This window comes from Meriones unguiculatus, chromosome 8 (genome assembly GCF_030254825.1).
Source record: "Meriones unguiculatus strain TT.TT164.6M chromosome 8, Bangor_MerUng_6.1, whole genome shotgun sequence".
In the NCBI taxonomy this organism is placed as follows: Eukaryota; Metazoa; Chordata; class Mammalia; order Rodentia; family Muridae; genus Meriones; species Meriones unguiculatus.
In genome coordinates, this window is record NC_083356.1 from 100,914,350 (window position 1) to 100,939,485 (window position 25,136).

Below are 25,136 nucleotides of genomic sequence, written 5' to 3' on the forward strand. Positions count from 1 at the left end.
CCCAATGTACATTTGCAGTCAGTAAAAATCTACTTCAAATATTAGAAGAGCCCTAACAGCTCTCTCTTGTCCTTGATCCCTGTTATTAACTTCACTTACACATAAGTTCTAAACATAGCATGTGTTGGTGCCTTTGCTTTCTTAGATCAAATTAGAATACTCAGCAGTTTAGAGTAATTGCTGCTCTTCAGAGGAGCTCAGACTGATTCCCAGCACCCTTAGCTCAAGTCCTGTAACTTCAGCTCCAGGGGATCCTATGCCCATTTCCACTCTTCGCAGGTACCTCACAAATGTGACATACACTCATAGAAACACACTCAAGTACTAAATTAAAACCTTTTAAAAATAAAATAATAAGAGTGAAGGTTTATATTTTACTTATATTATTTCTTCTCTGACAGTCTTTGTTCTCCAAAAGCTTTAAGCTCATGACTTATATTACTGTTTTTTGGTTTTTTGTTGTTTTTTTTTTTTCCTCTGAGGAATTTCTTTTTAATACTCCCTTCAAGGCAGGCCTACCTGTATCAAGTTTCCAGAATTTTTTTTTCTTGAGTAAGTAAGTCCTTTCTCATTTTTCCTTTTCTATTTAAAGGTAGTCATGGAGATCAGAGGGTGGGTAGTGGCTTGAGAATAGTTCTCTGTATATAACATGGGCTGGGCTGACTGCCTATTCACTGTAGAGCTCAGGCCCACTTCAAGCTAGAGGTCCTTCTGCCTCAGCCTCCCAAATGCTGAAATTACATGTGTGTGCTACTGTAACTGGCTCTTCGTCATTTCTGATGACACACATATATATGTATATATCAGAAATGTATGTCATCAGAAATGACGTGTGTGTGTGTGTGTGTGTGTGTGTGTGTGTGTGTGTGTGTATGTTGGTGAACTCTCTCAATACTTCAGATACTTGTCTGTTTTGTGTAGTTTCTCACAATTTAAAGAGCATTTATTCTCCTGTAGATATAAAGTGTTTTCGCCTCTGGCTTCTTTCTGAATTTTTCTTTGTCCTTGATCTTCGGTGATTGGAATACCATATTCCTAAATGTAGCATTTGGTTTTGCTTTTCTGACATATTCTGTTTGGTTTGTTTTGTGCCTCTGTGGTTTTACATCTGATGTTAATTTGAGGAAATATTAATCATCATTACTTCAAATATTGCTTCTGTTCCCTGCTTCTCCTCCTCCTCTTCTCCTGGAATCCTATGACATATAAACTACACCTTTTGTTAAATAATTCTTGAATATCCTATTCTACAATTTTTTACCATTTTTTTCTAAGTTTTGTGAATTCTTGTTGTCATATTCTTAATACCAAGGATGCTTTCTTCAGCCACATTTAATCTACTGGTAAGATTATCAAAGCCATTCTTCAATTCTGATATTGTGTTTATTGAGAAAACACGTAGCACTTTTTATCTTTTTTTTTTTTGAGAATTTCTATCTCTTAATACTTTATCTGTCCTTGCACGATGTCTATGATAGATCTTGGATTATTAATTGTGGTTATTTTAAAATCGGATCTGATAATTTCATATGTGGCTCTAACTCTAATGTATTTTTCAGTTCTCTGTGTCGGTTTTGCCCGTCAGTATGCCTTGTGACTTTCTGTTAACAGGTAGACACGATACAGTAAGAGAAGCCGCGGCCAGTGGGTTTTTTAGTAAGGTGGTTTGGGAAGGAAATTTGCTCTCTAGTCCTATGATGAGAATTTTTAGTGAGGCTGTCCCTCCATGCTGTGAAATTTACAGGCACATCTGTTTTTCCGTTTATTCCTCCCCATCAGTAATTCAGGATGACTCATGTAGGGTGGACGTTATTATTCCCCTGCTTCTATAGAGAAGGCTGGAGAGGGCTGCAGTTGGGTATATCCATCTTCTCTTATGTCAGCTAGCTCTCACCCAGCAGGTTGGGTGTGTCGAGAGGGAGAGAATGCCTTACCATTTTAAAATGAGTTCTCAGCACACCGGAAGATTATAGAGTCTGTTCTCTGATCTTCATTTTGAGAACTTCGTGGGACATCTGGAAATAAAGCAAATGTGAGCTTCCCTCTCCTGTAAAATTCATCAGTTTTTATCCTTCAAGTTTATCCACTCAGAAACCTCCAAATCTGTTAACTACAATACAGGTTCCTCCATACTGATTTCCACAGAACTGACTTTCAGTTCTGGTAAATTATGATTTTCTGTATCATCCTGTCTCTTTCTCCAACTGTTATGTTTGGAATGAGAAGAATGAAAGATGAAATTTGTTACTTTTTCAGTTTGTACAGCTTTTTATTTGTTTTTGTTGTTGTTGTTGTTTAGATGAAGTAACAACTTTTAAGTACCTCATGACAGACTGTAGACCAGAACCACTCTTTTAGTTTTGATCTATCTGTATCTTTATCCTTAAAGTATACCTCTTGTATATAGATTTTCCTGGGTTTTACATTTTTTTTTTAAATCAAGTCTGTAATCTCTGTGTTTTAATTGAAGGGTGTAGTCCAGGAACATTTAATTTAATTATTGATATGGTTAACTTTAACTAGTATCTTGCTACTTTTTGTCTATTAGGCCTCTGTTCAGTTTTTTTTCCATTCTTTCATCCCCTTTTCATGTTACACTATTCCATTGTACCCATTGGCTTCTTAGTTACATTTTCTCACCTTTCAGTGGCTCCTGTAGCCATTGAAAGATACATCCTTAAATCATCCCAGTGTATCTTGAATTAGTATCATATCATCTCACATAGCTTCATATTTGTGTTTAACTCTATTGCCCTTTGAACTATTGCTGTACACTTTATTTTTTGTATCTTTTAAATTCTATGATATGTTGCCTTTGGTGTTGTTTTAAATATCTAATAGCATGTTCTTCAATTTTTAATTAATAATTTTTTTATTTGTCTATTTGTTTGTGTTTTGCTTTTTTGAGACAAGGTTTTTCTGTGTAGCATTGGGTGTCCTGGACTTGCTTCTTAGACCAGGCTGGCCTCAAATTCACACAGATCTACCTGCCTCTGCCTTCCCAAGTGCTGGGATTACAGGCATGTGCCACCTTACACAGCTTGTTCCTCAAAGGTAGGACGGGAAAGAGAAGGAGTTTTTATACCGTTGTTATTTTCAGTGTTTTCTAGTTTTTGTTGTTTTGTTGATCTGAATTCATTTCTGATGTTACTTCCCTAAACCTAAGAAACTTAATCCAAAACTTCTTGAAGTATAGCTTTGTTGACTGTGAGCAGTTCTTCACCTTTCATTTTTGTGAAAAGCCTTAATTTCATCCCATATGTCAAAGGATATAGACTTCTAAATTGACATCATTTTCTGACATCAACAAATAGATGTTATTCTATTGTTTTCTTGCTTCAGATTTTCACTTAAAAATTAGTTGCCACACATTTAAATTTTCTCCACCTATGCCATTCTTTCCTCTGATGGTTAGAAGAGCTTTCTCTTTAGGCTTCATCTTCAGTGCTTTCTGACAAGCTTAGACTCTGCTTTGTTTTGTTTTTTTGAATTTTGAGAATTATTAAGCTTCTTGGATGTGGGGATGATGTTTTCAATCAAACTAAAAATTACTTTTTGCTAAGATTTCCCTGGAATATTTAACTGTCTTCTCTTGACATGCATATATGTATATATATTATACATATATAAAAGTATATATAATATACATATAGGATATATGTATATATAATAATATATGTATGCATTAATATGTATATATTATTATATATTTATATGTATATATGTATATGTATATGTATAAATATATATATCATACTAACTGATACTGTCTTAAAGCCATTGAAATACTTTGTTTTCTTAATCTTTCTTCTCTCAGCATATCAGTTCAAATCATTTCCATTGACATATATTCAAGGTATTTCTTTCATAGTGTTTCATTTTTGACAAGCCCATTCAGTCACTGTTTAAAATTCAAACAATTCAATTCAACTTTTGTTTGGTTCTTTAGATCCACTATTTCTCCCCAAACCCCATCATTCCATCTCTATTTTTTCATATATTTATTGGTATATCCTTAGTTATTGAAGTCCACTAATTCCAACAATGAAATGTTTTTGGATCTGCTTCTATTAACCTTTTCTGTTCTATGTTACTTATATTTTCCTTCTCTCATGATCGGTGATTTCTGATTGAATAATGGGAATTTATAAATGACAGGTTTTAAATACTCTAAATTCATTGCATTCCTCTTAACTTTGTAAACTTTAGCTCCACCAGGCAGAGAAATTACTAGAAAGTACTTTTATTTCTAAAAAATCTTGGGTTGCTGTCTTTTTAGCAAGTATATTTCAGGGTTTTTGTTTGTTTGTTTGTTTGTTTGTTCAAGAGCATGGTCCCTAGTCCTTAAGTCTGATTTTCTTCATGAACCCTGGCCATTCCTGGGTTCTAACAGAAAGCTCTGGTATTTATGTCACTCTAATTTGAAATCTAATTGATGTTTCATGGGAAAGAGGCAGCTTCTGAAATTTCCCCTGTGCTGTCAATCTTCCAGCTATTGCTTTTTACTAGAATCCTTAGAGTCTTGTTTCACACAAACATAGTTTAGAATTCAACTGGGAACGGACAGAAAGATAGTTTAAATATTTGAGCACCATAGCCTAGCCAAGTTAATGCATTGTATTAATAATCATACCCACTTTGACTAGTAGCTAAAATTCTTAACTACTTGTAAAATATTTTAAACTTTGTTATGATGAATAATTTATTTTTTATATTTTAAGTCACTTTACATCCTTGTTGTAGTCCCATCCCTCCTGTCCTCCCAGTCTCATCTTTCCCCCCTCCCTTCTCCCTCCCCTTTTCCTCATGAAAGGGGAGCTCCTTTCCCATCCATCCCAGCTCATCACGCTGCATCAGGAATGAGCATGTCCTCTTTCCCTGTGGCCTAACAAGGCAGTCCTGCCAGGGGAACATGATCAAAGGCTGGCAAGTGAGTCTGTGTCCGATGTAGTCCCCACTTCCCTTACTAGAAGCCCCACATGAGGCCTAAGCTGCCCATCTGATAAATCTTTGTAGGAGGCCTAGGTCCAGTTCATACATGGTCCTTGGTTGATGCTGCAGTCTCAGCAAGTCCCTCTGGGTCCTGGTTAGTTGGCTCTGTTCATCTTCTTGTGGCACTCCTGTCACCTACAGTAGGTCCTTTTCTCTTTCCTCCTGTAACACTCCCTATGCATCACCCAATGTTTGGCTGTGAGTCTCGGCATCTGTTTTGAGTGCTGACGGGTAGTGCCTCTCAGAGAACAACTCTATTAGGCTCCTGTCTGCAATTTAGCAGCGCATTGTTCATAGTGTCAAGGGTTGTCACTCTCCCGTGGGGTGGGTCTTTGGGCAGGCCAAGCATTGGTTGGGCCTTCCCTCACTCTCTGCTCTATCTTTATCCCTGCACATCTTGTAGGCAGGGTAAATTTAGTGTCAAAGTTTTTGTAGGTAGGTTGGTGTTCCCCTCTGTCTGCTAGGAGACTTGTCTAGTTAGTGGGTATCCTCTTCAGTCTCTATGGCCTCTGCTACTAGGAGTCTCTGCTTGAGTGCCCCTCATATCCTCCCAGGAGCCTACATTGACTTAGGTCTCCAGCTTGTCACAGAGATACCCCCACCCTCAGTTTCTCTCTTCTCTACAGGCCTTCTGTCTTCTCACCCTCACTCTCCCAGGTCTGATCTCTGCAGCCCTCTCCTACTTTGTTCCCTCTCTTCAGCCTCTACCTCTGTCTATTCTATCTTCCTTTCTGAGTAAAATTTATGCATTCTTAATAATCATAATAATTATATTTGTCCATTCGTCGATTTCCCATGGCCTCCAGAGATAATTGTTTAGTTATACATATATTCATTTCATTGATTTATTTTGTCACTTCAGCTTGACTGCATGGGTGTTGAGACTAGAAACCTTTATTATGATAACATGGTACATGGTGCCTTGTGGTAGGTGGTAAATAAATATTCTTTGAAAAGATGGTAACTGTTGAGTTCTCTTCCCGTGACATTTTATGGCTAACTCTAATAATGTTGGAAAGTGCTATGTAGGCTGCTGAAGGAGAAAACACACCAGCAGTTCTTACCAGCTGTGAAACATATGAACTACAATGACAATGCTCTAGGCAAGATGTGCCTGCTGTTTCAATAGTATCATGACTGTTATGGTGTCAACTAACCATCATCTCTGATGAAATTCAAGAACCCTGCCCACTTTGCAGGAGGGAGTACAAGTCTAATACAGTAAACCCAGTCAAAAATTTACAGAGGAGGGGATTGTAAGTCCTCGAAGGGAATGAATTCCTGTTGCTTATCTAAATTGACATGATGCCAAGCTGTCCTCACAACATGTAGGTTCATACTCAAAGACAAATGCTGCCCTCAGCTTTACTCTTAAGCTTTCATTACAATAAATAGCAGTCAGGGTGGAAATTCTTGGCTGCTCAGGGTGATAAGAAAAGGAAGAAACTATGTGCTCAGCCATAAACAGGACATGTATGCCGCCCCCTTTAAGGCTCAGGCGGTATTGCAGAAAGAATGTAAGCACCAGAAAAAAAGGGGAAGAAGGGCAGAGAAACACTGTCTTCTGGGCATGACACAGACATTGCAACCAGGAACCCACAGAAGCTGCAGCTGCTTGTACTGAGCCTGTGCAAACCTAGGCTTGTCAACAGCCAGGCGTAGATGGGGAAGGAGCTCATTCTTGGCTACTGATGAATTCTAAGAGAAGGAATCACTGAGATGTATACCCACTGCTGAGCCCACCTTTATCCAGTGGATAATTTCATAGCTACCTTAGTCACTGCTCTATTGCTGTACAGACACCATGACCAGGGCAACTCTAATAAAAGAGAGCATATAATTGGGAGCTTGCTCACACTTTTAGAGGATTAGTCCATGATCACCATGGCAGGCAGGCACGAAGGCAAGGCGCTAAAGAAGTAGATGAAAGCTTTACATCCTCATCTGCAAGTATCAGGTAGAGAGGGGCATGGGGACAGAGACTAGGCCTAACTTGGTCTTTTGAAACCTCAAAGCAAACCCTAGTGACAGGACAACAAGGTAAAATACCCACCTCCAACAAAGCACCAGCTCCTAATCCTCCCCAAACAGTTACACTAACTGAGGATCAAGCATTCAAAGAAATGAGCATATGGAGGTCATTCTCCTTCAAACCACTACAATACACACAGTTACAAAAATGGTCCTCATTAAACTCAGTGGCTCACAAACAAAACAGGAAGTCTTGAACAGGAGAAAGGGACTTGTAGGTTGTGGCAGGAGTGTGAACAGTGAGGGGAGTGGGAGCAGGTAAAAGTCAAAAGTAATCTAACAGCATTACATACGTGTATGGAAGTCTCAAAGAACAAATTTAAGCAAGAAAATAAAGAATCCGCCTTTACTTGTAGATACCCTTTCATGGGCGAAGTACTTATAGATGTGTGAAGACAGGCTTTCAATTTTAAAGATAATAATAATAATAATAATAATAATAATATAGACTGGGGAGATGGCTAAGTGGTTTAGAGAACTTGCTGCTCTTGCAGAGGACTTGCGTTTAGTTCCCTAAACCCATGGGCTGTATCATAACTGTCAGTAACACCAATTCCAGGGGATCCAGTGCCCTCTTCTGACTTCTGCACCAGATACACATACATACCTGAAACCCACACACTCAGAGAAATAAATATCTTAAAGATTAAAACAAATAACAATATCTACTATTTTTCCTTTTATTTTTTGGTTGTTGTTGTTCAGAAAGGAACTATAAAGTGATGACTTGGAAGCATTTTAACACTTTAATTGCAATCTGAAAGTGATTTTGGTTGTAAAACCAGGCAGGCACAGCTGTCCAGTCTCAACAAGAAGGCTCACAGTACCATATTTCCTTTCTCAGAAAGATCCCTGGCCTCCTCGAGATCTATGCAGTTATCTTGTTTCCTTTATCCTTTTAAAACTATTGTCGCTTTTGCCTTGCAATCTTTTCAACAAATAACTTAAGCTTTGAGACAACATGGGGTATTAGAGACCAGGGAGCACAACAGAGAAAATGGCTGTCATGGGCAGAGCCCGTGGGGGCTGAGCTCTGTACAGCCCGGGTGCACATCTTAGTCAACCTCAGGTCATGCCGAGCTGACAGTCCTGCTCCAGCATTGCCGCAATCCAACAACACACCCTTTGTAGGACAAAGCTTCCCTTTAGTGCCCCTGCTTGGCATAATAAGCTCTAGCATTTTACAGGGAACCGCCCGAAGGTTCTCCTCCACATGTTAACGATGGCTTGCCTCACATAATTTATCTGTAATTAAATATATTCTATGTAACTAAAGAACAGACTCTGAAAGAGACTGACTATGGCTTTGGTGGGAAAGTCAGAGAGAACTGTTCCCAGTCACAGACATCTCCGGGATGTGTACTTTCTCACTCTCATTTTTGCTTAGGTTTTCCCATAAACTTTGGAATCCTGCTTTATTTCTTTGTTTCCTGATATTTAATTTTTTTTTTACAGAGGAGTAGCCGATTTTAAAAGTCTTTGAAAAGGGATATGCATATATTTTAAAATACATCTTTTATGGAGAATTTTAAATTGACTGAATGTAATGAAATGGACTAGCTTAATATCTGCCATAAAACTCAGTTAACCTCGAAGTCACTAAATCCAGTGTCTAAGAAGAGTTAGCATAATCCTATGTAAAAATTGTGTTTTACACCTCATTAGATTTCATTGATCTCAATCATAGCTATATATATGCTACAGATTAGCTCAAACGGGATTTAGAATTTGAGGTGGGCCCGGCTTTATGTTCCTTAGATTCTGGAATGTCTTTATAATTACTTGTCTCCTGATAGACTAGGAATCATTGTTCATTGAAGAGATTAAACATTACTCTGCTTTCGAGGAGATTAGGTTTTCTCTCAAAGAGAGAAAAACTGGAGTGATTAAAAAAATGAAAGTTTATACCCTGGCTGAAATGTAATTCTGCCTGCAGAGGACTGAGGTGCGGAGAGTAGAGCTTAATGACTATGCCCCAAATGGCATTTGCCTGTATCCTAGCGTGTTGGGAAGTAGAAATTACACTTAGTTTAACACTCATGTCAAATTTTAGTGAGTTCGGGACCAATTTCGAAGGAATTTATTTTATTACATCAAGTTTCCGCTAATGCAGAATCCTTAGCCCCGAGAAGACGAGAAGACAAGGCTTCCCCAGGATGGACCACACCCTTAAGGCAGCCACAGAAGTCTGTTCAGGTTCTCACAGGTCACCATGCACCTCTGGCATCTCCACAGACTGGAAACTCACAAGTAAGCTCTATTTTTTTCATTTATTATATTTCTTTGTCTATTCTATAATATTTAGGAGGTGGCTGCCTTGTTACATGCAGGTTTCATCACCAAAGGCAGAGTTCAATGATTGACAGGTTAACTCATCTACATCTTAAACTCACATCTGTGCTACTTAAAATAATAATAATAATAATAATAATAATAATAATAATAATAATAATGAAATGGAATTCTAGGGTTCAAATTTTGAAGAGAAAGAGGAACCTAATTATCATACCATGGTTATTCCCACTGCCCCTTTGGGATCTATTCTTTCTATCCTTGCCCATCCTCAACCTCAGCTCCAGAAGAAAAGAAATATTTTTGAACTTAGAGATGTGTACTAGAGACAGCCTGGGATCCACCAATAAAATTTCTCTCCCTCTCTCTCTGGTTCTCTCTCTCTCTCTCTCTCTCTCTCTCTCTCTCTCTCTCTCTTTCCATAGCAACAGAATTCATGATTTGAATCTGGGAACATGGTTACTCAGAACAAAGACTACTCTCCCGAGCCTCATTTGCATCTAAATGTGAAAGCATTTGGAACCTTCCTTCAAAAACCTTGGAAGGTGACGTTGGACTTGGAAACATAGCTCAGTGGTGGAGTGCTTGTCTCGAATGTATGAGATCCTAAGTTCAATACCCATCACTGCCACCTCTTCCTTTACTATGCCTATCTTTTCTCAAAATTGATTTTTTTTTTTTAGAATTTTGTACATATACACAGTGAACTAATAACCCTATCCAACCCCTCATTTCCCTACTCTAACTTCCCCTGGATCCTCATCATGTCCCCCTCCCAACTTCATGTCTTCTACTTTTGTTTTCTAACCCACCAAGCCCAATTGGTGTTGCCCATATGTACATGGGTGTGGGGCCATCCATTGGAGCATGGGAAAGCTACCAGGCCACACTCCCAAAGAAGAGTAATTCTCACTTCCCCAGCAGCTATTAACTGCTGGTAGTTTCCCAGTTAGGAGTGGAACCTTGAGAATTCCTCTTCATCCGCCATGTAATGCCAGAATTCTGGCTGGCTTGATCTAGTGTGGGTCTTGGATAAGTAACTATGGATGCTGTTAGTTCTTAGGTGTGGTAACCATGGCACATTCAGAAACAGCATTTCATAGCACTTCTTCACATTCCAGCTCTCACATTCTTTCTGCCTCCTCTTCCATGATGTTCCCTGAGCCCTGTAGGAGGCAGGAGACTAACAAAGATGTCCCATTTAGAGCTGAACACATGCAATCACTCTCAGCACCTTGAGAAGTTGAGTCTTTGTATTGATTTCTGTTCACTTTAGAAAGAAGCTATTATAGCCAAGAAGAAAAGAATCTATTATAGTCAAACTATCATATTAAAGAGAGCATTACTAATCTATGCCCAACAATATAAATATTTAGAAGGTTCATTTGACAAGTGAACATTCAACAAAATAACAACAGTGGGTTCTACCCTAGGGCCTATAACCTCCTCAGCCATGGGCATTTCACCATGTTTACAGTACTAGGCATGAATTCCTTGCTGTGGAGTAGACCTCATAGCTAATTAGAAAGCAATTGATTATCTCATAATAGTCATACCACTGCTGTACCAGTGGACACAGATAGCCTGCCAGGTATTTTATATAATATTGCAGGGCCTAGCACTGGGCAAAAGTATTCATATCTATTCTCTCCAGGGAGCCTGAATAGTACCTTCTGGGACTAAGAAAGCTAGACAGAGAGAAGGAAGTTACTGGTTCATTCAAGATGCTTTTTCTGTGTCCTGCATAACTTTTTAACTATGCAATAAGGTCTTACCATGTAGCTATGGTGGGTAGTGAAATGTACTGGCAGTACCGTCTGTTGTTTGGGAGACTTGTAGGGCATCCCTGACCAATAATTCATAGTAAGATATCCCATTTCTGGCACTGTGAAAGATGGACGAACATTCACACTTTAAAAAACATTACATTTTGAAATTGGCTTTTTAAAAAAATGGAAATGGAGTTCCATAAAACTTTTTCATATAGCCTTAGTTTTGCTTAACCCTTCCCTATCTCCTGCTCTCCTCACTTCCCCTCCCCTAACCCTGCTTATTCATTTAATACCCAGTATATATTTAAATTTTATTTTTTGTGCATAGTATGCATGAATGTGCACAGATGTGCCTATGGAGACCAGAGGCTGTGTATCTTCCTTCATTTCTTCCCACCTTATTTTTTGAGACCATATCACTGAGCCCGGAGCATGTCAGTTAAATAGTCTGGATGGTTAACAAGTGCCAAGTGTCTGCCTGTACAGTCACTAAGGCTGAAGATGAAATGTCACTGTGCACAGCTTTCATGTGGGTGCTAGAGATCTGAACTTGAGTCCTGTTGCTTGAATGGCAGACTCTTTACTGACTGACTCCTTTCCCTAGTCCCTATACCTAATTACCTTATAACCCAGAAGCAGATATGATGGATAAAGCAGTGAAAAAATAGAACCTTGACAGGTATACCTGTTTTTCAGGTGATCCTACCTTTGGGATACCTACTTTTAGGATTCTACATGATGTTCAGCCTTCTCTCAGGTCCAAAGAGATGGGGCCAAGCAACCATGGGATAAAATCTCCGAAACACAGAGCCTTTCCTGCTTTGATTTTATAGATATTCTGAGGGTTGATTTTCGAAGCATTCTGTCACAGCAACAAAGGGCAGACTAACATACCACGTCTCTTAGACACATTTTTTTTTCAAAGATATTACTTACAAGTATGTAATTCAACCAACACAACATGTAACTGAAAAGCAAAAAAATATTTGAAACACTAACCTTTTAAGTTTTTGTACTTCAAAAAGACAATTTTACATCCTGAACACCCAATGTATTTATGTAATAATTTTCATCTTTTAAAATAACCTTGACAAATGATCAATTCTATCTCTTCAGGCATCACTGTTGAGGGTGAGCACATTGGTAGAAATGTTCATTATACACTAAGAATACCTCTATACAGCTCTGTAGTCTAAGTTTTTTGTGTCTGTAATACTATTAGTTTTTAACATAAAATTGCGATGGTGATGATGCAGGAGGGATAAAGTAAGCAGAGGGTTCTGGAACAAATCATGCCCATGGACTTGTTTCTGCCTGCAGTAACATTTTTATCTGAATAATATCTGACTGAGTGTATGAATTAAAACAATAAACTAGAGCAGCGGTTTTCATCCTGTGGGCTGTGACCCCTTTGGGGGTTGCCTATCAGATATCCTGCCTATCAGATGGCCTGTCTATCAGATATTTACATTATGAGTCATACCAGTAACAAATTACAGTTATGAAAAAAGCAACTAAATAACTTCATTTGGGGGATCAGCACATCTGACTTTAGAAGATATCTTTTTATTGCATACTCCCCCCATCTTCTGGCTCTCACATTCTTCTTATTCCCCCCTTTCGCAGCATTCCCTGGCACTTAGACCTCCTCCTTTCTTTCAAAGCAAGAACCCAGTATCTAGCTCAAGATGAATCCATATGAGTGACTTGGAATCTCTGCTTTCTTGTAAGCCAAAATTCTTAATGTCACAAACCTAGTCCTTTAACATTTGGTTACTCTTTCTCTTCCATTTCATACAAAACATGTAGTGTTCTCTAAATCCAGCTTCTCGCCACTGTGGGATTTTGTGGATACTGCTCCACCATCATGGGACACTCTGCTTTCCCTTTCTCTCTGGGCAAATGCCTTCAAGGTACAGCTCTACAATTACCTTGTCAACAAATGCTCTCATCTCTTCCATGCTTGATTCTTTCCTAAGCAATAAAATCTTCCCTCCTCTAAGTGCCCTCAGTGCCTGCCTGCCCTGTGTCTACATAATAGAACTTATCACATCGTTTTGTGATAGTGTCTGTGCTTTTACTTTTCTCTCCCATTTCCTGTGCTGTAGAGATCTCAGAGGGAGAAGCAGTCTTACTCCAGAGCCCACAATGTGCCCTGGATTTATTTTTGTGGGCCCCACGGCCACAGAACATGATACAGAACTTGAGTAAGAGAAACATAACACAGCAGTCACGTCATTGACGATCACATTCCAGAAATGATCTGATTCTGGGCAGAAAATATTTGAGGAATGCACCAGGGGATCTGGAAATGTTCTCTGGGAAGTAGTGACTTTTATGAGGGTAAAGCATCACAAGCCATGGGCCTTTCGGATTCCATGCACACTAGCTCCCTACCATAAGTGTTTTACTTTCAGTGCAGAAAGCATATAGGGGGAGATAGTTTATGCTGGTTTGTATTGCATGTGTCTGAATTATCTCCCAAATATAACTCATCTGTGTAGCCCAGTTCCATCATGCATCTTAGTCTGCTTTCTGTGGCTGTCATAAAACACCATGAGCAAAAGCAATTCGGGAAGGGAATAGTTTATTTGCTCACACATCCCAATCGCTGTCCCTCAGAACCAAAACTCAAGAGAGAAACCTGGGTGCAGGAACTGAAGCAGAGACCATGGAGGTGCACTGCGTACTGGTTTGCACCTCCCGGCTTGCTCAGGTTGCTGTCTTGTATCCTGTAGAACCACCTGCTCAGGGTTGGCAGCACCCAGAGAGGCCTGGGCCCTTCCACATTGATCATCAGTGAAGAAAATGTCCCACAGCCTCATCTACAGGCCAGTTGATGGAGGCATTTTCTCAGATGACTCCAGCTTGTGTCAAGCTGATGCAAAAAAAAACCAACCAGCACAGCAGGCATTTTTGTTTTTTTCCACATTCAAATTAATAAGCTTGTACTTCCCTCTCCCCATCTCCAAAATAATTCTGAGTGCCTGCCATTTCCTGGTTACCTCACGTTCCAGTCCCAGCTATCATGTTTAAACACGTTACCTGAAGCTCAAATTCTTTAGCCTTCACGTTTCCCCAGCAGTCCTCTTGTTGGTGAGGCGAGGGGTCTTCCATTCTCCTGGTGAACCAGACGTCCCAGAGTACTGGGTTTTACTGAAGTAGAGGTTCATAGCATAGGCTAGTCCAGCAAATGACTCTAATTAGCTTCTCATTAGCCCTGGATCTCACTGATGTCAAACTCCAACACCTTCTCCCAGCCAAGGACCTTCTTCTCCGGTTTCCAGTTTTTTCACTGAGATGCTTCAATCTCATTCTCCAGACAGCATCTCCACTTCCTAATAGATTTATTATACTCTGTACATAGAAACTTCAATTCCTTACACTCAAACCATCTCTACAATGTTTCCAAACATCATTTATATCTTCCAAACTACTAACGTATTCTAAAAAGTAAAAGTTGATCACTTCTAGCAATCAGCAGAAAAAAAATAACCCAAAGCACTGAAATCCTAATTTAATTAAACTTTCTATATAATTATATTCCTAATATAACTAAATATTTCTCAGCAGAATTCCTCTACCAGCATGTAGGAAAAAAACAGATTTATATGAATATACAAATTAAATTCCCAGAGGTCATGAATCTCTCTCTCTCTCTCTCTCTCTCTCTCTCTCTCTCTCTTTCTCTCTCTCTCTCTTTCGCGCTCACTCACTCACCCACTCACTGCAGTCACTTAAATATTTGGTCAGGTTCTTGAATTTGTGGTTTCCGAATCCTTGGCGACATGATTCATGATCTACATTTTATTCATCTTTAACAGAGTCTCGTGCGAGAGGGAGCATTTCCTCAGCCAGGAATCAGGGATTGAGATTTCCCTCTGGCTTTTGAGGAAAGGTGTGCATACCAAGCCATTTGGGAGGAGTACATGATCCATCTCTTTTGTGTGGGCTTTTCAGCAGCCCTGAGAATACTGTGAACATCCCCCAAAGGCTGAGACCCAGAACAGGCTAGAATTAAGCACAAAGGCAACATTGTGTCTTGTTATGTTGCGTGAAAACAGTGGACTTGTCTGAGCAGCAAGGCAAACCTCCCACATTTGTCGGCTCTCCTCAGAGAGACGGCAGAGTATTATGTGTCGGGTGTCACCATTGTCGCTGCTTGAACAGCGAGATGCAGGTGTGATCAAAGAGCAAAGCAACGTTTCTGCATCTTGGTATCACAGCTTATTCAGCTGGGTGTACTTGTAGGGATATAACCAGGCTAACAGAGAGGCAGTGAAGACGAATCTGAAGCCTCCTTTTGACGAGCCCTGGATACAGCACAGAGCATCAGCCTTTTATTCGGCACATGCAAGCCAGAATTTACAGAGAAAACCAGGTAGACACCTACGCATATAGAGACAAATCTCATCATTACCGAATAGAAAACCAAGTTGGTTGAAAAAAAGAAGTTAGTGTAGGGTAAAAACATGAGCTTATAGGCACAAGGTACACCTACCAGCCTAAAGTCAAGGTTTACAAAAACAGAAGGTGAAGAAAAAGTGGGCGGAGTGGCCAAATGTTAACTGTTTCACATAGGCAGCACTTAAAGCTCGATCACCACAAAAGGAATCATTTAATCCACCCTCTCTTCAATGCACAGTTCATCAACACGTCTTGTTTTAGACAGCTTCTATTTAGCGGCAAAATAGATGAAATAATTTTGAGGGGAGTAAAACGTTACTTTGGCTCGTTTTCTGAGGTTTATCCTGTTCTGTTGGGTGGGTCCCTTTTAGGCTGGAGGCAAAGGCAGAAACTCAGAGCATCTGGCAGAGGAAACTGCTCTGCTCATGGTCACTATGGAGAGCAGAGAGAGGACGGGAAGAGACTGACCAAACATCTGCTTCCAGGGCATGAAAACAGTACTCAGCTTCCTTAACTGAGGTTTTTACTCCATAAAGATCCATTCACTTTCTCAGTTGTGCCTTGAGCTAGGGACCATGACCTGAGCTAGGGACCATGACCTGAGCTAGGGACCGTGCCATGAGCTAGGAACTGTGCCATGCTCTAGGGACTGTACCTTGAGCTAGCGACTATGCCTTTATTGCATGAGCCTTTTTGGAGCACCATCAAAGATCTAAATCATATCAGATTTTGCGAAGTGGGCTAACATGATCAAACTACACCGCTAAGGGATAGAATATGAAAACAGACGCAGGTGTTATGGCCCCTGTTTGGAATTTCTTTCGTGCCTTTGTTGCTTCTGGAGCCAGGCTTGCTCCACACATGGCTCAGAGGGGTTTGTGTTGGCATCTTATCCATTTTCAGACTCTGTGTCAGTGAGCTCAACTCAGCTCGTGGGTGACCATCTTCCTTTCTCTTTCTTCCTTTGGCAGAGTTTAAAAATCATTAAGGTATGGGATACGAAGTGAACAAATTGTAATAAATAAACATATAAACAAGGTTAAAAATAAAAAAAGGAAAACAACAACAACAACAAAAACCAAAATCTTTAAGGTGCTGGGTGATCTTGAACAGATGAAAATTTTCTGGTTAAGTATTTGTTGATTCTCCCCTGAGCTGGAATCCCTCTAGAAGTTCTATTTCAAATGCTAAATTCCTGTTAGAAAACAATGGTCTCCTTTTGTGTCTTCCAGAGGATGTCGTGAGTATGCATGCGCTAGGAACAAGAGACTCAGCCCAGGTTCTCTGACCTGTGAATAAGCCAGAAAGAAATTCTCTCCCTTGAATCTTGAACACTTGATCTTCTATATGTGGATGGAGTGGGGGGTGGGAGGGAAAGGAATTCGGCTGTCTTCCTAAATCTCATCCTTTAAAACGAAATCATTGCTGAAGCAGTCAATTCACAGATGCTATTCTGTGAACTTTGAATATCCTCAGGGCGGAACGTACCTTTCTTTTGCTGCATTATTCCATTATTTTTTAAAATGTAGTTCTGAGGCGGGAGAGGAGACTAGTTGTCAGTAACCCAAGAAGTTTGTCTACATTTCCCCCCTTCTGAGCATATTTATTTTTAAGATCCGTTAAATGTGGCGTATTGGGACTTCCTGCCTATTCTTGGCTTTGAGAATAATAGCCCCGAAACAGTGCCGAACTAAGTAGGGACCTCTGGAGAGGCAGAGACAGAGATGGCAAAAGAGGCTCCACTCTTGCAGAGTGATGAGGAGAAGGATGCGTGCGAAAGGAGGTGCTGCCTTGACCATTCATCACAAGAACAGACTAAAGCACAAGACCTTTTCCTCCTCCCATTGGCACTGGCACCAAAACAGAGCAGAGAGCAGAGAGATTCTTCCGGCTTTGAGTTATGGGCTGAGCGAGCACTTGAGTCCAGCAGTAAAGAGTTGCCCCTAAGACATCCTCTGGGCTTTGAGGATACTCATGACCAACTTCCACAATTTCCCAGTTTTTTTTTTCCCCAGCAGGATTTCAAGAACACGAGGTTCTCATTCTTTTACATTTATTGAACATTTATCTCCAGGGAGATATTTGAACCTAGCATGCTTGTCATCCAGTAAAACGTTAATTGCCTGGACCGTGAAGGTGAAATTCCCTTCACATGATAATGTTTCAGCTTCTTCTCCTTCCCTAGTAGTAAAAGAAGTGCTAGATGATCCCCAGTGGATCATGAGTACACGCACAGGGCACTGAAAAGCTGAGATTAGAATTCTGACAAGACTTGAATATTTCATACGGCATTTAGAAGATTAAGGGCCAAATAGAGATGATTGAACTCTGCAAGCATGAGGACCTGAGTTTGAATTCCCAGAACCTATGTAGCAACCAAGACTGTGGAGGCTTGTAACCCAGGACTGGGAGATAGAGAAAGGAAGGTCCTGAGAGTTCAATGGCCAGTGAGTCTTGCTGAAATGGCAAGTTTTGGATTCAGTGAAAGACCCTGTCTCAAGACAAGGCCGGAAGATACAGAGAAAGGAGTCCAATATTCTGCTCTGACCTCTTTATTGGCACACACAGGCCTGTGCACCTACCCGCTCATGTGCTCATACCCCATGTAACATGTAACACACCACACACACACACACACACACACACACACAGAACTACATTTGCCATCAATCCTGTAGACATTACAAGGATAGTAGAGGAAAACTGAACAACTCTGGCCCACAAGTTGATAACTTGCATGACATGGTTCCATTTCTTAAAAGATACAGCCTGCCAAAACTCACAAAACATAAGGAAACAAGGTGAATAAGTGCATAAATAGCAAGAAGATTAAAGAAATGATCAATAACTTTCCAGATCATCAGATAATAGGACAAGACAGTTTCACTGGATAAATTCTGCCAGTCCTTTGGGGAAGAAATTATACCAGTTTTCTACAAATTCTTCAAGAAGATATAGACAAAGGAAACACTTTCTAACATATTCTGCCTCACTAACATTACCTTAATACTAGAACCATAGAGATATCAAAAGAAAAAATTAATAAGTAATATCTCTCACACAGATGCAAAGTGCTTCAAAAAATATTATCAACGTGAATGTAAGAGTGTCTTAAAAGAATTTTGCCATGGCTGTAGAAAGTTATTTCCAGGCATGCAAGGCTAAGTCGACAATTTCAAATCAGCCCATCATCTCAAAAAGCTAAAGAATGAAAGTTAAATGGCTGTGTGGAAAAATGCCCCCAAAGCATTTAACAATGATCTAACATCTAGTCACAATTTTAAAATGATAAACTAGGAATAGTAGTGGGTATGTCTAACATTGTGCATAACAAAGAGAAAACTGAAGCTTTCCTTTAAAGACTATGCACACAAGCTGAGTGGGTATGGTGGCACACACCTTTAATCCCAGCACTTAGAAGGCAGAGGCAGGCACATCTCTATAAGTTCAATGCCAGCCTGGTCTACAGAAGGAGTTCCAGGACAGCCACAGCTACACAGAGAAAGCCTGTCTCAAACAAACAAACAAACAAACAAACAAACACACAAACATACAAACAAATAAATATCATCCATACAAAGAGCTAACATTATACATAACAACTAGGGAATTGAAGCTTTCCTATAAATATTAGGAATAAGGAACAGATACCCTCTCCTGGCATTTATTCTCAATTTCATAATAAAAGTCTCAACAAATGCAATATGAAAAGAAAAGCAAATAGAGGCAGATAAGGAACAGAAATAGAGTCATTCAGAATAGGCAGACCCTATTTTATTAATATTATTATTTATGTACAAGCATCTGAGAGAATTAACATTTGACCTCTAGAATTACAAAACAGTTATAGGGTGGAGAAGAATGAGTAACTATTATAATCTTTTATAGGGAGAAAATGAAAAAGTTCTGAAGATGGAAGAGGGTGAGAATTTCAATGGTGTGACCATACTTCCTGATAAGGAACAGCATACTTGAGAACTATTTATGTGCTAACTTTCATGTGATGTAGTTTGCCATAATAATTATAAGGGAATCTGAACAGATGTACACTGCACAAATGGACAATTATGCTCCCAGAAGACATGAATTATTAAATGAAAAATTCAGTGTTAGGCACAAGACATCTCACAGTGAATTTTTTTTTACCAATGAGGCCCCAGGGACACCCCAAACAATATAGGCTATTGCCATTGCCTTTTTGCTACCCAACATAATCAGACAGTAAGACCCTGTTGGTGACGGGAATAATCTCTTTGGATTCAAGACATAGAGAAATCAATTTCAAACTGACTGAGAACATCTTTCCCTGCTGGCTAACTTACATGGTTTCAGAAGGAGCCATGTAGTCTGCTGGGAATGGAAAGACACCAATAGTCCTACTCAGTGTTAGACCCCGCGTGTTACAAAACTGACCTTACAAGCAAATTGAGTGCACTGGTACAATAATGCCGTGATAGTTATGGAGCTAACCAACTGCTTTCTGATAGAATATGAAGCTTGCTCGACAGGACAGAGGTCATGTCTGGTATAATACACATGATCAAAAGCCAGTAGGTGATAGAGCATAGGCCCTTCAGGGGATCCTATTGTTGTTGATTTACTAAATGGTCAAGCTGCCAAACTGCCTTTTACATATTTTCTATATAAGATATTGTAAATGTTCAGCTGTGGATGAATCATCTGTATTAACATATTCCTATTTAAGAACTTACAAAAGAGGGGGCAGAAAGAATGTAAGAGCTGACGGATAGGGAGAAGTGTTGTGAAATAGGTATAGTAAGGTTATTGTAACAACAGAATCTGTGGTTACCTGCACAAGATCTACACAAGAACAATTCAGTCAAAACTCAAGCATGGCTTACAGAGGCTCCATCCTTGGTGGGAGAATTATTGGCAGTTAATGGTTGGTAAGGGAAACAAGAGTCGCTCTTCTTTGAGTACTTAGTTATTGGTAGGATGCCCATATTCTAGTGGATGGTCCTACATCCATGAGCAAACAGACTTACTAATTGGATTCAGGAAATTGTTGACATTTTTTTTAAGAACATAAAGTTAGGAAGGAAACAGAGAGAAAGACATTACAAGGATTTAGAAGACAGTGATATAAAAAAAAAATAAAAAAAAAAGAAGACAGTGATAGGTGGAGATGATACATTGCATAAGTGTATGAAATGTTCAAAGAATGAATAAAATGTTACCTAAAATAAATGCTAAAGGGAAACACATTAAAATAGTTTTTATGGAATAAAAAAAAGAACAGGAAATTTGTTGGCTTTCTTGCCATTATTTAATAATGTGATGTTGTTGTTATTTTTTTATTTAAGAATGATTAGGTAATCTTTGCTGGGCTTAAGGAAACCACAATTTAATTTTGACATGAGTATATTGATGTGTTCTAACCGTGAACATGAGAAGTAATAAACTGTCTCGAATCTCTAGCCTGCATTTAAGATCATGTTCTCTTGCTTGAAGGCTTGCCTTCGGTAAGGGCAGCATCTAAATATTATTGGATGATTCCCAAGATCAGTAGATCAAAAAAGTGCCAAAAAAGTACCAGGATGCTTCATGTCCTATTTTCTAAATTTAACAAGAAATTGAGATGTATAGTAAACATATTCTGAGAGGAAAAGCTAAAACAAACAAACTAACTAAAATCAATACAAACAAACAAAACAACATCTCCACAAGCTGTACTTAGACCTGAGAGAATATTACATGAGAAAGGGCAAACAGGTCTTTACTTACCTTCTTCTTTCTAATCAAGAGTGAGGGCATGAAGAAGACAGCATCTCATTCCTCAATAGGTCCACACTGTATGAGCTAGGAGTATTATGTGTCTCTCCATAAAAGCCAGGCCCTCCCCTTACCATCCTAAACTGGTACTTGAAGGATTATGACCTTTCTCCCCAATCCATGTACATCTTTATCCATTTGTATTTCCAACAGAAATTGATTTTTAAACTGCACAAGTTTAAACTGCAAAGATCCATTTATACTCAATTTTTTTTTCTTGAGACATGAGACAATTTGAAAATCAGTGCAGATGCACTTCATAACATAAAATATTTGGGGAAAACTTTGAAGTTATGTAGGTCAGGAATGCTGAAAATAAATCTTGATGGTGCTCACTTTCTTACCCTTTACTGCCTTCAAATGTACACAATTCTATTTTTTAAAAAAGTTTAAACTGATCAGAACTTGCGCATACAGACACATTTTATATATATACATGATGCCGTTTGCAATAGAGAGAAATATAAACACCTGTAAAGACGCAGTATTAAATCCTAACTGAAAAGTTAACTGTGGTTAACATTCTGTACCGTATCAATTGATACAATTCTGTATCAATCACTTCTTACCCACCTTCTCTTGCTGCAGCTAATGCTGTGATCCTGACTCGTCTCATCGGAGGCAGCTTGTCTGTCTGGTAAACTGCATGTGACAGTCACAGGTTGAGTCTCAGTTCTTTTTTTTTTTTTTTTTTTTTTATTTTCACTCTACGTAACCCCGAGTAATACAGTAAATATGTATACCTGGGTGTTTATGTCCTGAGTAAGACTTCTGGCCAGAGCCACGCTATTAATAGTTAAGTTTTTGAGAAACCAAAAGTAATTTGCTGACTTTTGCCTCTATCGTGTTGTTCAAAAGTCAATCTCAAGTCTACCTGGAAAAAAACAGGCGTGTTCTTTGCGTCCTGTTTGCCATGAAGAGAGTGTCAAATGTCCTGTCTATTCCCAGCAGCCCAGACATGGCCTCTAGCTTCTTCAGTCACATCTAGAACATACAAAGAAGGCCCCAGAAAACCTCTTCCCTTCCTCCTCGTGCACTCCACCGGCTCATACCTACTCACTCTCAGGTTAGCCTCCACTCCAGGGGAAAACCTTCTGATACAAAACGAGCTCAAATGCATGTGCAAGGAGCTCCCCAGCATCGCAGTGCTCACCTAGTGTGGTGGGCACTCCTAAACGATGGCATTCACCGGAAACATTTATTAAACATGCTCCCAGGAGCTGCTCTAGAGAATCAGCGGCAGAAAGTCTAAGGGACCTGAGATCCACATCTCGCGGTGACGTCAGCCATTGCCATTCCAAAAATAATAGTCTACTGTTCAGAAGGTCAGTACGGCAGAAACGCTTGTTCCTCTAAGAGGCAAATCTGAATCTAGAAGAGAAGAGTTAGTTATAAGATGGGCTGCTTAGTAAAATTAGTCATTTCCTGTCTAGAATCTTCTGAGCTAGCTGCAGCCCCGTGCTCCTTCTAAGCGTCTGCCTGGAGACGTTTCCCAAGTTCTCTAAGTATCTGCTCCCCAATGAGTCTAATTATGCGGTTTTTGAATTAAAATAAAACAATTAATAATTTCCTTTTCACTCTGTCACTTGTTCTTTCTAGACCAGTAATCACCTCCCATAAATGTTGGGGAGACGAGGAAACGGTAAGCGCTAATGGTGTTCCCACCACAGCTCAAAGTCAGGTCGTCACGGATTCGGATAGCGCTGACTTCCCACGGATGTCAGCATCTTTTTCCCTCTTGCGCTGGCATACCTGTCTGTCCCCCTCACGTTCATCATATTTATTTCAAAGGTAGGAAGTCACAACTCTAAGGATTTATAGCAAGAACCCCTCACTTAGGGTGGGGACAGTTGGATTAGGAGCTACACCTCAGCTCAGAAACTATCTAAACTCAGGTCACATAAGCTGTAAACAGTAGAAGTGGTTAACAGCCAGTTTAGGCATAGAAATACCATATCAAAATTCACTAAAGTCTAGGAGGATAACACTCAACCTTAGAGAATGTACAAGCACAAGCAGAAACAGGCCATTCTATGCTGAAAGATTGCTCTAGCAAATATCCCACTGTTTTTGGTTGTGCGTGTGTTTTTTGTGTGTGTTTTCTACTATGAGATCACACTGTTTTTACTATGGATTCTGGGCAGTATATGCCAGAAACTTTTTTCCAGGGTCCCCACAACCAAAGGTCTTTACCTTTATCACAAAACAAAACTTGTATGGTAACCATATAGTCATACTACCATTTTTCAAATTTAAGTCTTTGTGCTTTTAAATACTTGGCCACGCATGCAACTACCTGGCCTATTAAAATAATAAATTCTGGTTTCTAACTAGAAGAAGTAGGGATCACCATTATGGAAAATACAAAGGTACTTGGTGAACATGAGCACCACGGATGTTTCTTCTACGGCTTAGTTGAAGACTTGGGAGCTACAGGCTTGCTTAAAGACCCAGCTTTGGTACTTAAGAGCTAAGTGAGGTTGCCTTTTCTGAGCCTTGCTTTTCATATGGTCAGTGATAGTGATGTTACACTGCCATTGTCCATTGTGCTCTGAACGCCCACAGCGAGTCAAAGTTTTATAAAAGATATTCTTTTTTCATTTATTTAATTTTGCTCTATGTGCATTAGTGTGAAGATGTCAGATCCCATGGAATTGGGGTTACAGACAGTGGTAAGCTGCTGTGTGGGTGCTAGGAATTGAACCTGAGTCTTTTGGAAGAGCAGAGTGCTCTTAACCACTGAGCCATCTCTCCAGCCCAAAAGATAATCTTTACTCATTCACTAAAATTGCCCTAAAACCAGTATGAAAGTGTAAGTAGGCCCCAGTTTCTAAATAAAATTAACCAAGGTCTTGGAGAAGAAGTCAGAGCTGGGCTTATGCTGATTCTGGAGAATCTTGTTGGAAAATAAGGAGGCAATAATGTGAGCACACAGCACGGGAGCACTTGAAAGGTCGGCTGGCTAAAGTTTGGTTTGACCATTAAACAATGTATGTAAAGAAGTATCTATGAGTCCCCGCGGAAAAAAAGAGGGAGAAGAAGGGAGAATGAAGGGGGAGAGGATGAGAAAAAGACTCAAACCACAGAGGAATTGCAGGTGTGGCTACTGTGTCACCTGTGCGTCAGTAGGTGGCAGAAAAAAAAAAAAAAAGGCTATGTCCACACTCAGTGTTCTGACGTGTGAACATCTAAGTAATTAGTAGCCTCACACTCTGAAAAAAGCGAGCCTTTCACGACCACCAGTTCAGCGTCATGCAGGCCTGGGAGGACAGACCATGACCAAGATGACCCCTGTCCAGTGCTATAATGCATGGGCAGGGCATAAAATTCCTGAGGCCACTCCTGAGATGACACTCAGAGACCCCTGCAGTGGAGAAATGAAAGAGAAACAGAAGGATGTGGGCACAATGAAGAGAGGCAGAACAGGAGACTCCAGGCTACTGAGGAACAGCCTGAGGTGAGTAGCTGGTGGGGTTTTAGCCTGTGATGCCACTGGAGGCCACAACTGGGTCTGTGGCCCTGCAGCAGCAGGGGTCTGTTATCACCAAAGGCCAAGTGGACATTTCTGGTCCGGGCTGCCTCCCAGGGACATGTTGATGTGTGAGTGTTGTACAGAACTGGACGCATCCCCTGCCTGGGCATTGTGGGAGAGCTAACCCCACCCCTAGCCAGCTGCAGTACTCAGGAGAGTGGCCATCTCCCAGGAAGCATAGTAGAGCTGGCCACAGGGTAAGAGTTGCAGGTGAGCCAGCCCCAAGGGGAGAAGCATGGGCGAGCTGGCCCTGTCCCTTACCTGCTGAAGCACTCAGAAGAGTAGGTCCTACAGTGTGCCTGGGCAGCACAGCAGAA

The 25,136-nt window shown here is 40.1% G+C and overlaps 1 non-coding gene across 1 annotated transcript; it reads left to right on the forward strand.

Annotated features, from left to right (window-relative positions):
* Nucleotides 1-24,362: 24,362 nt before the first annotated feature.
* LOC132656136 (small nucleolar RNA SNORA17) lies at nt 24,363-24,499 on the forward strand. Its single transcript, XR_009594074.1, has one exon. It is a non-coding gene; the product is annotated as a small nucleolar RNA SNORA17 (small nucleolar RNA).
* The last annotated feature ends 637 nt before the right edge of the window (nt 24,500-25,136 follow it).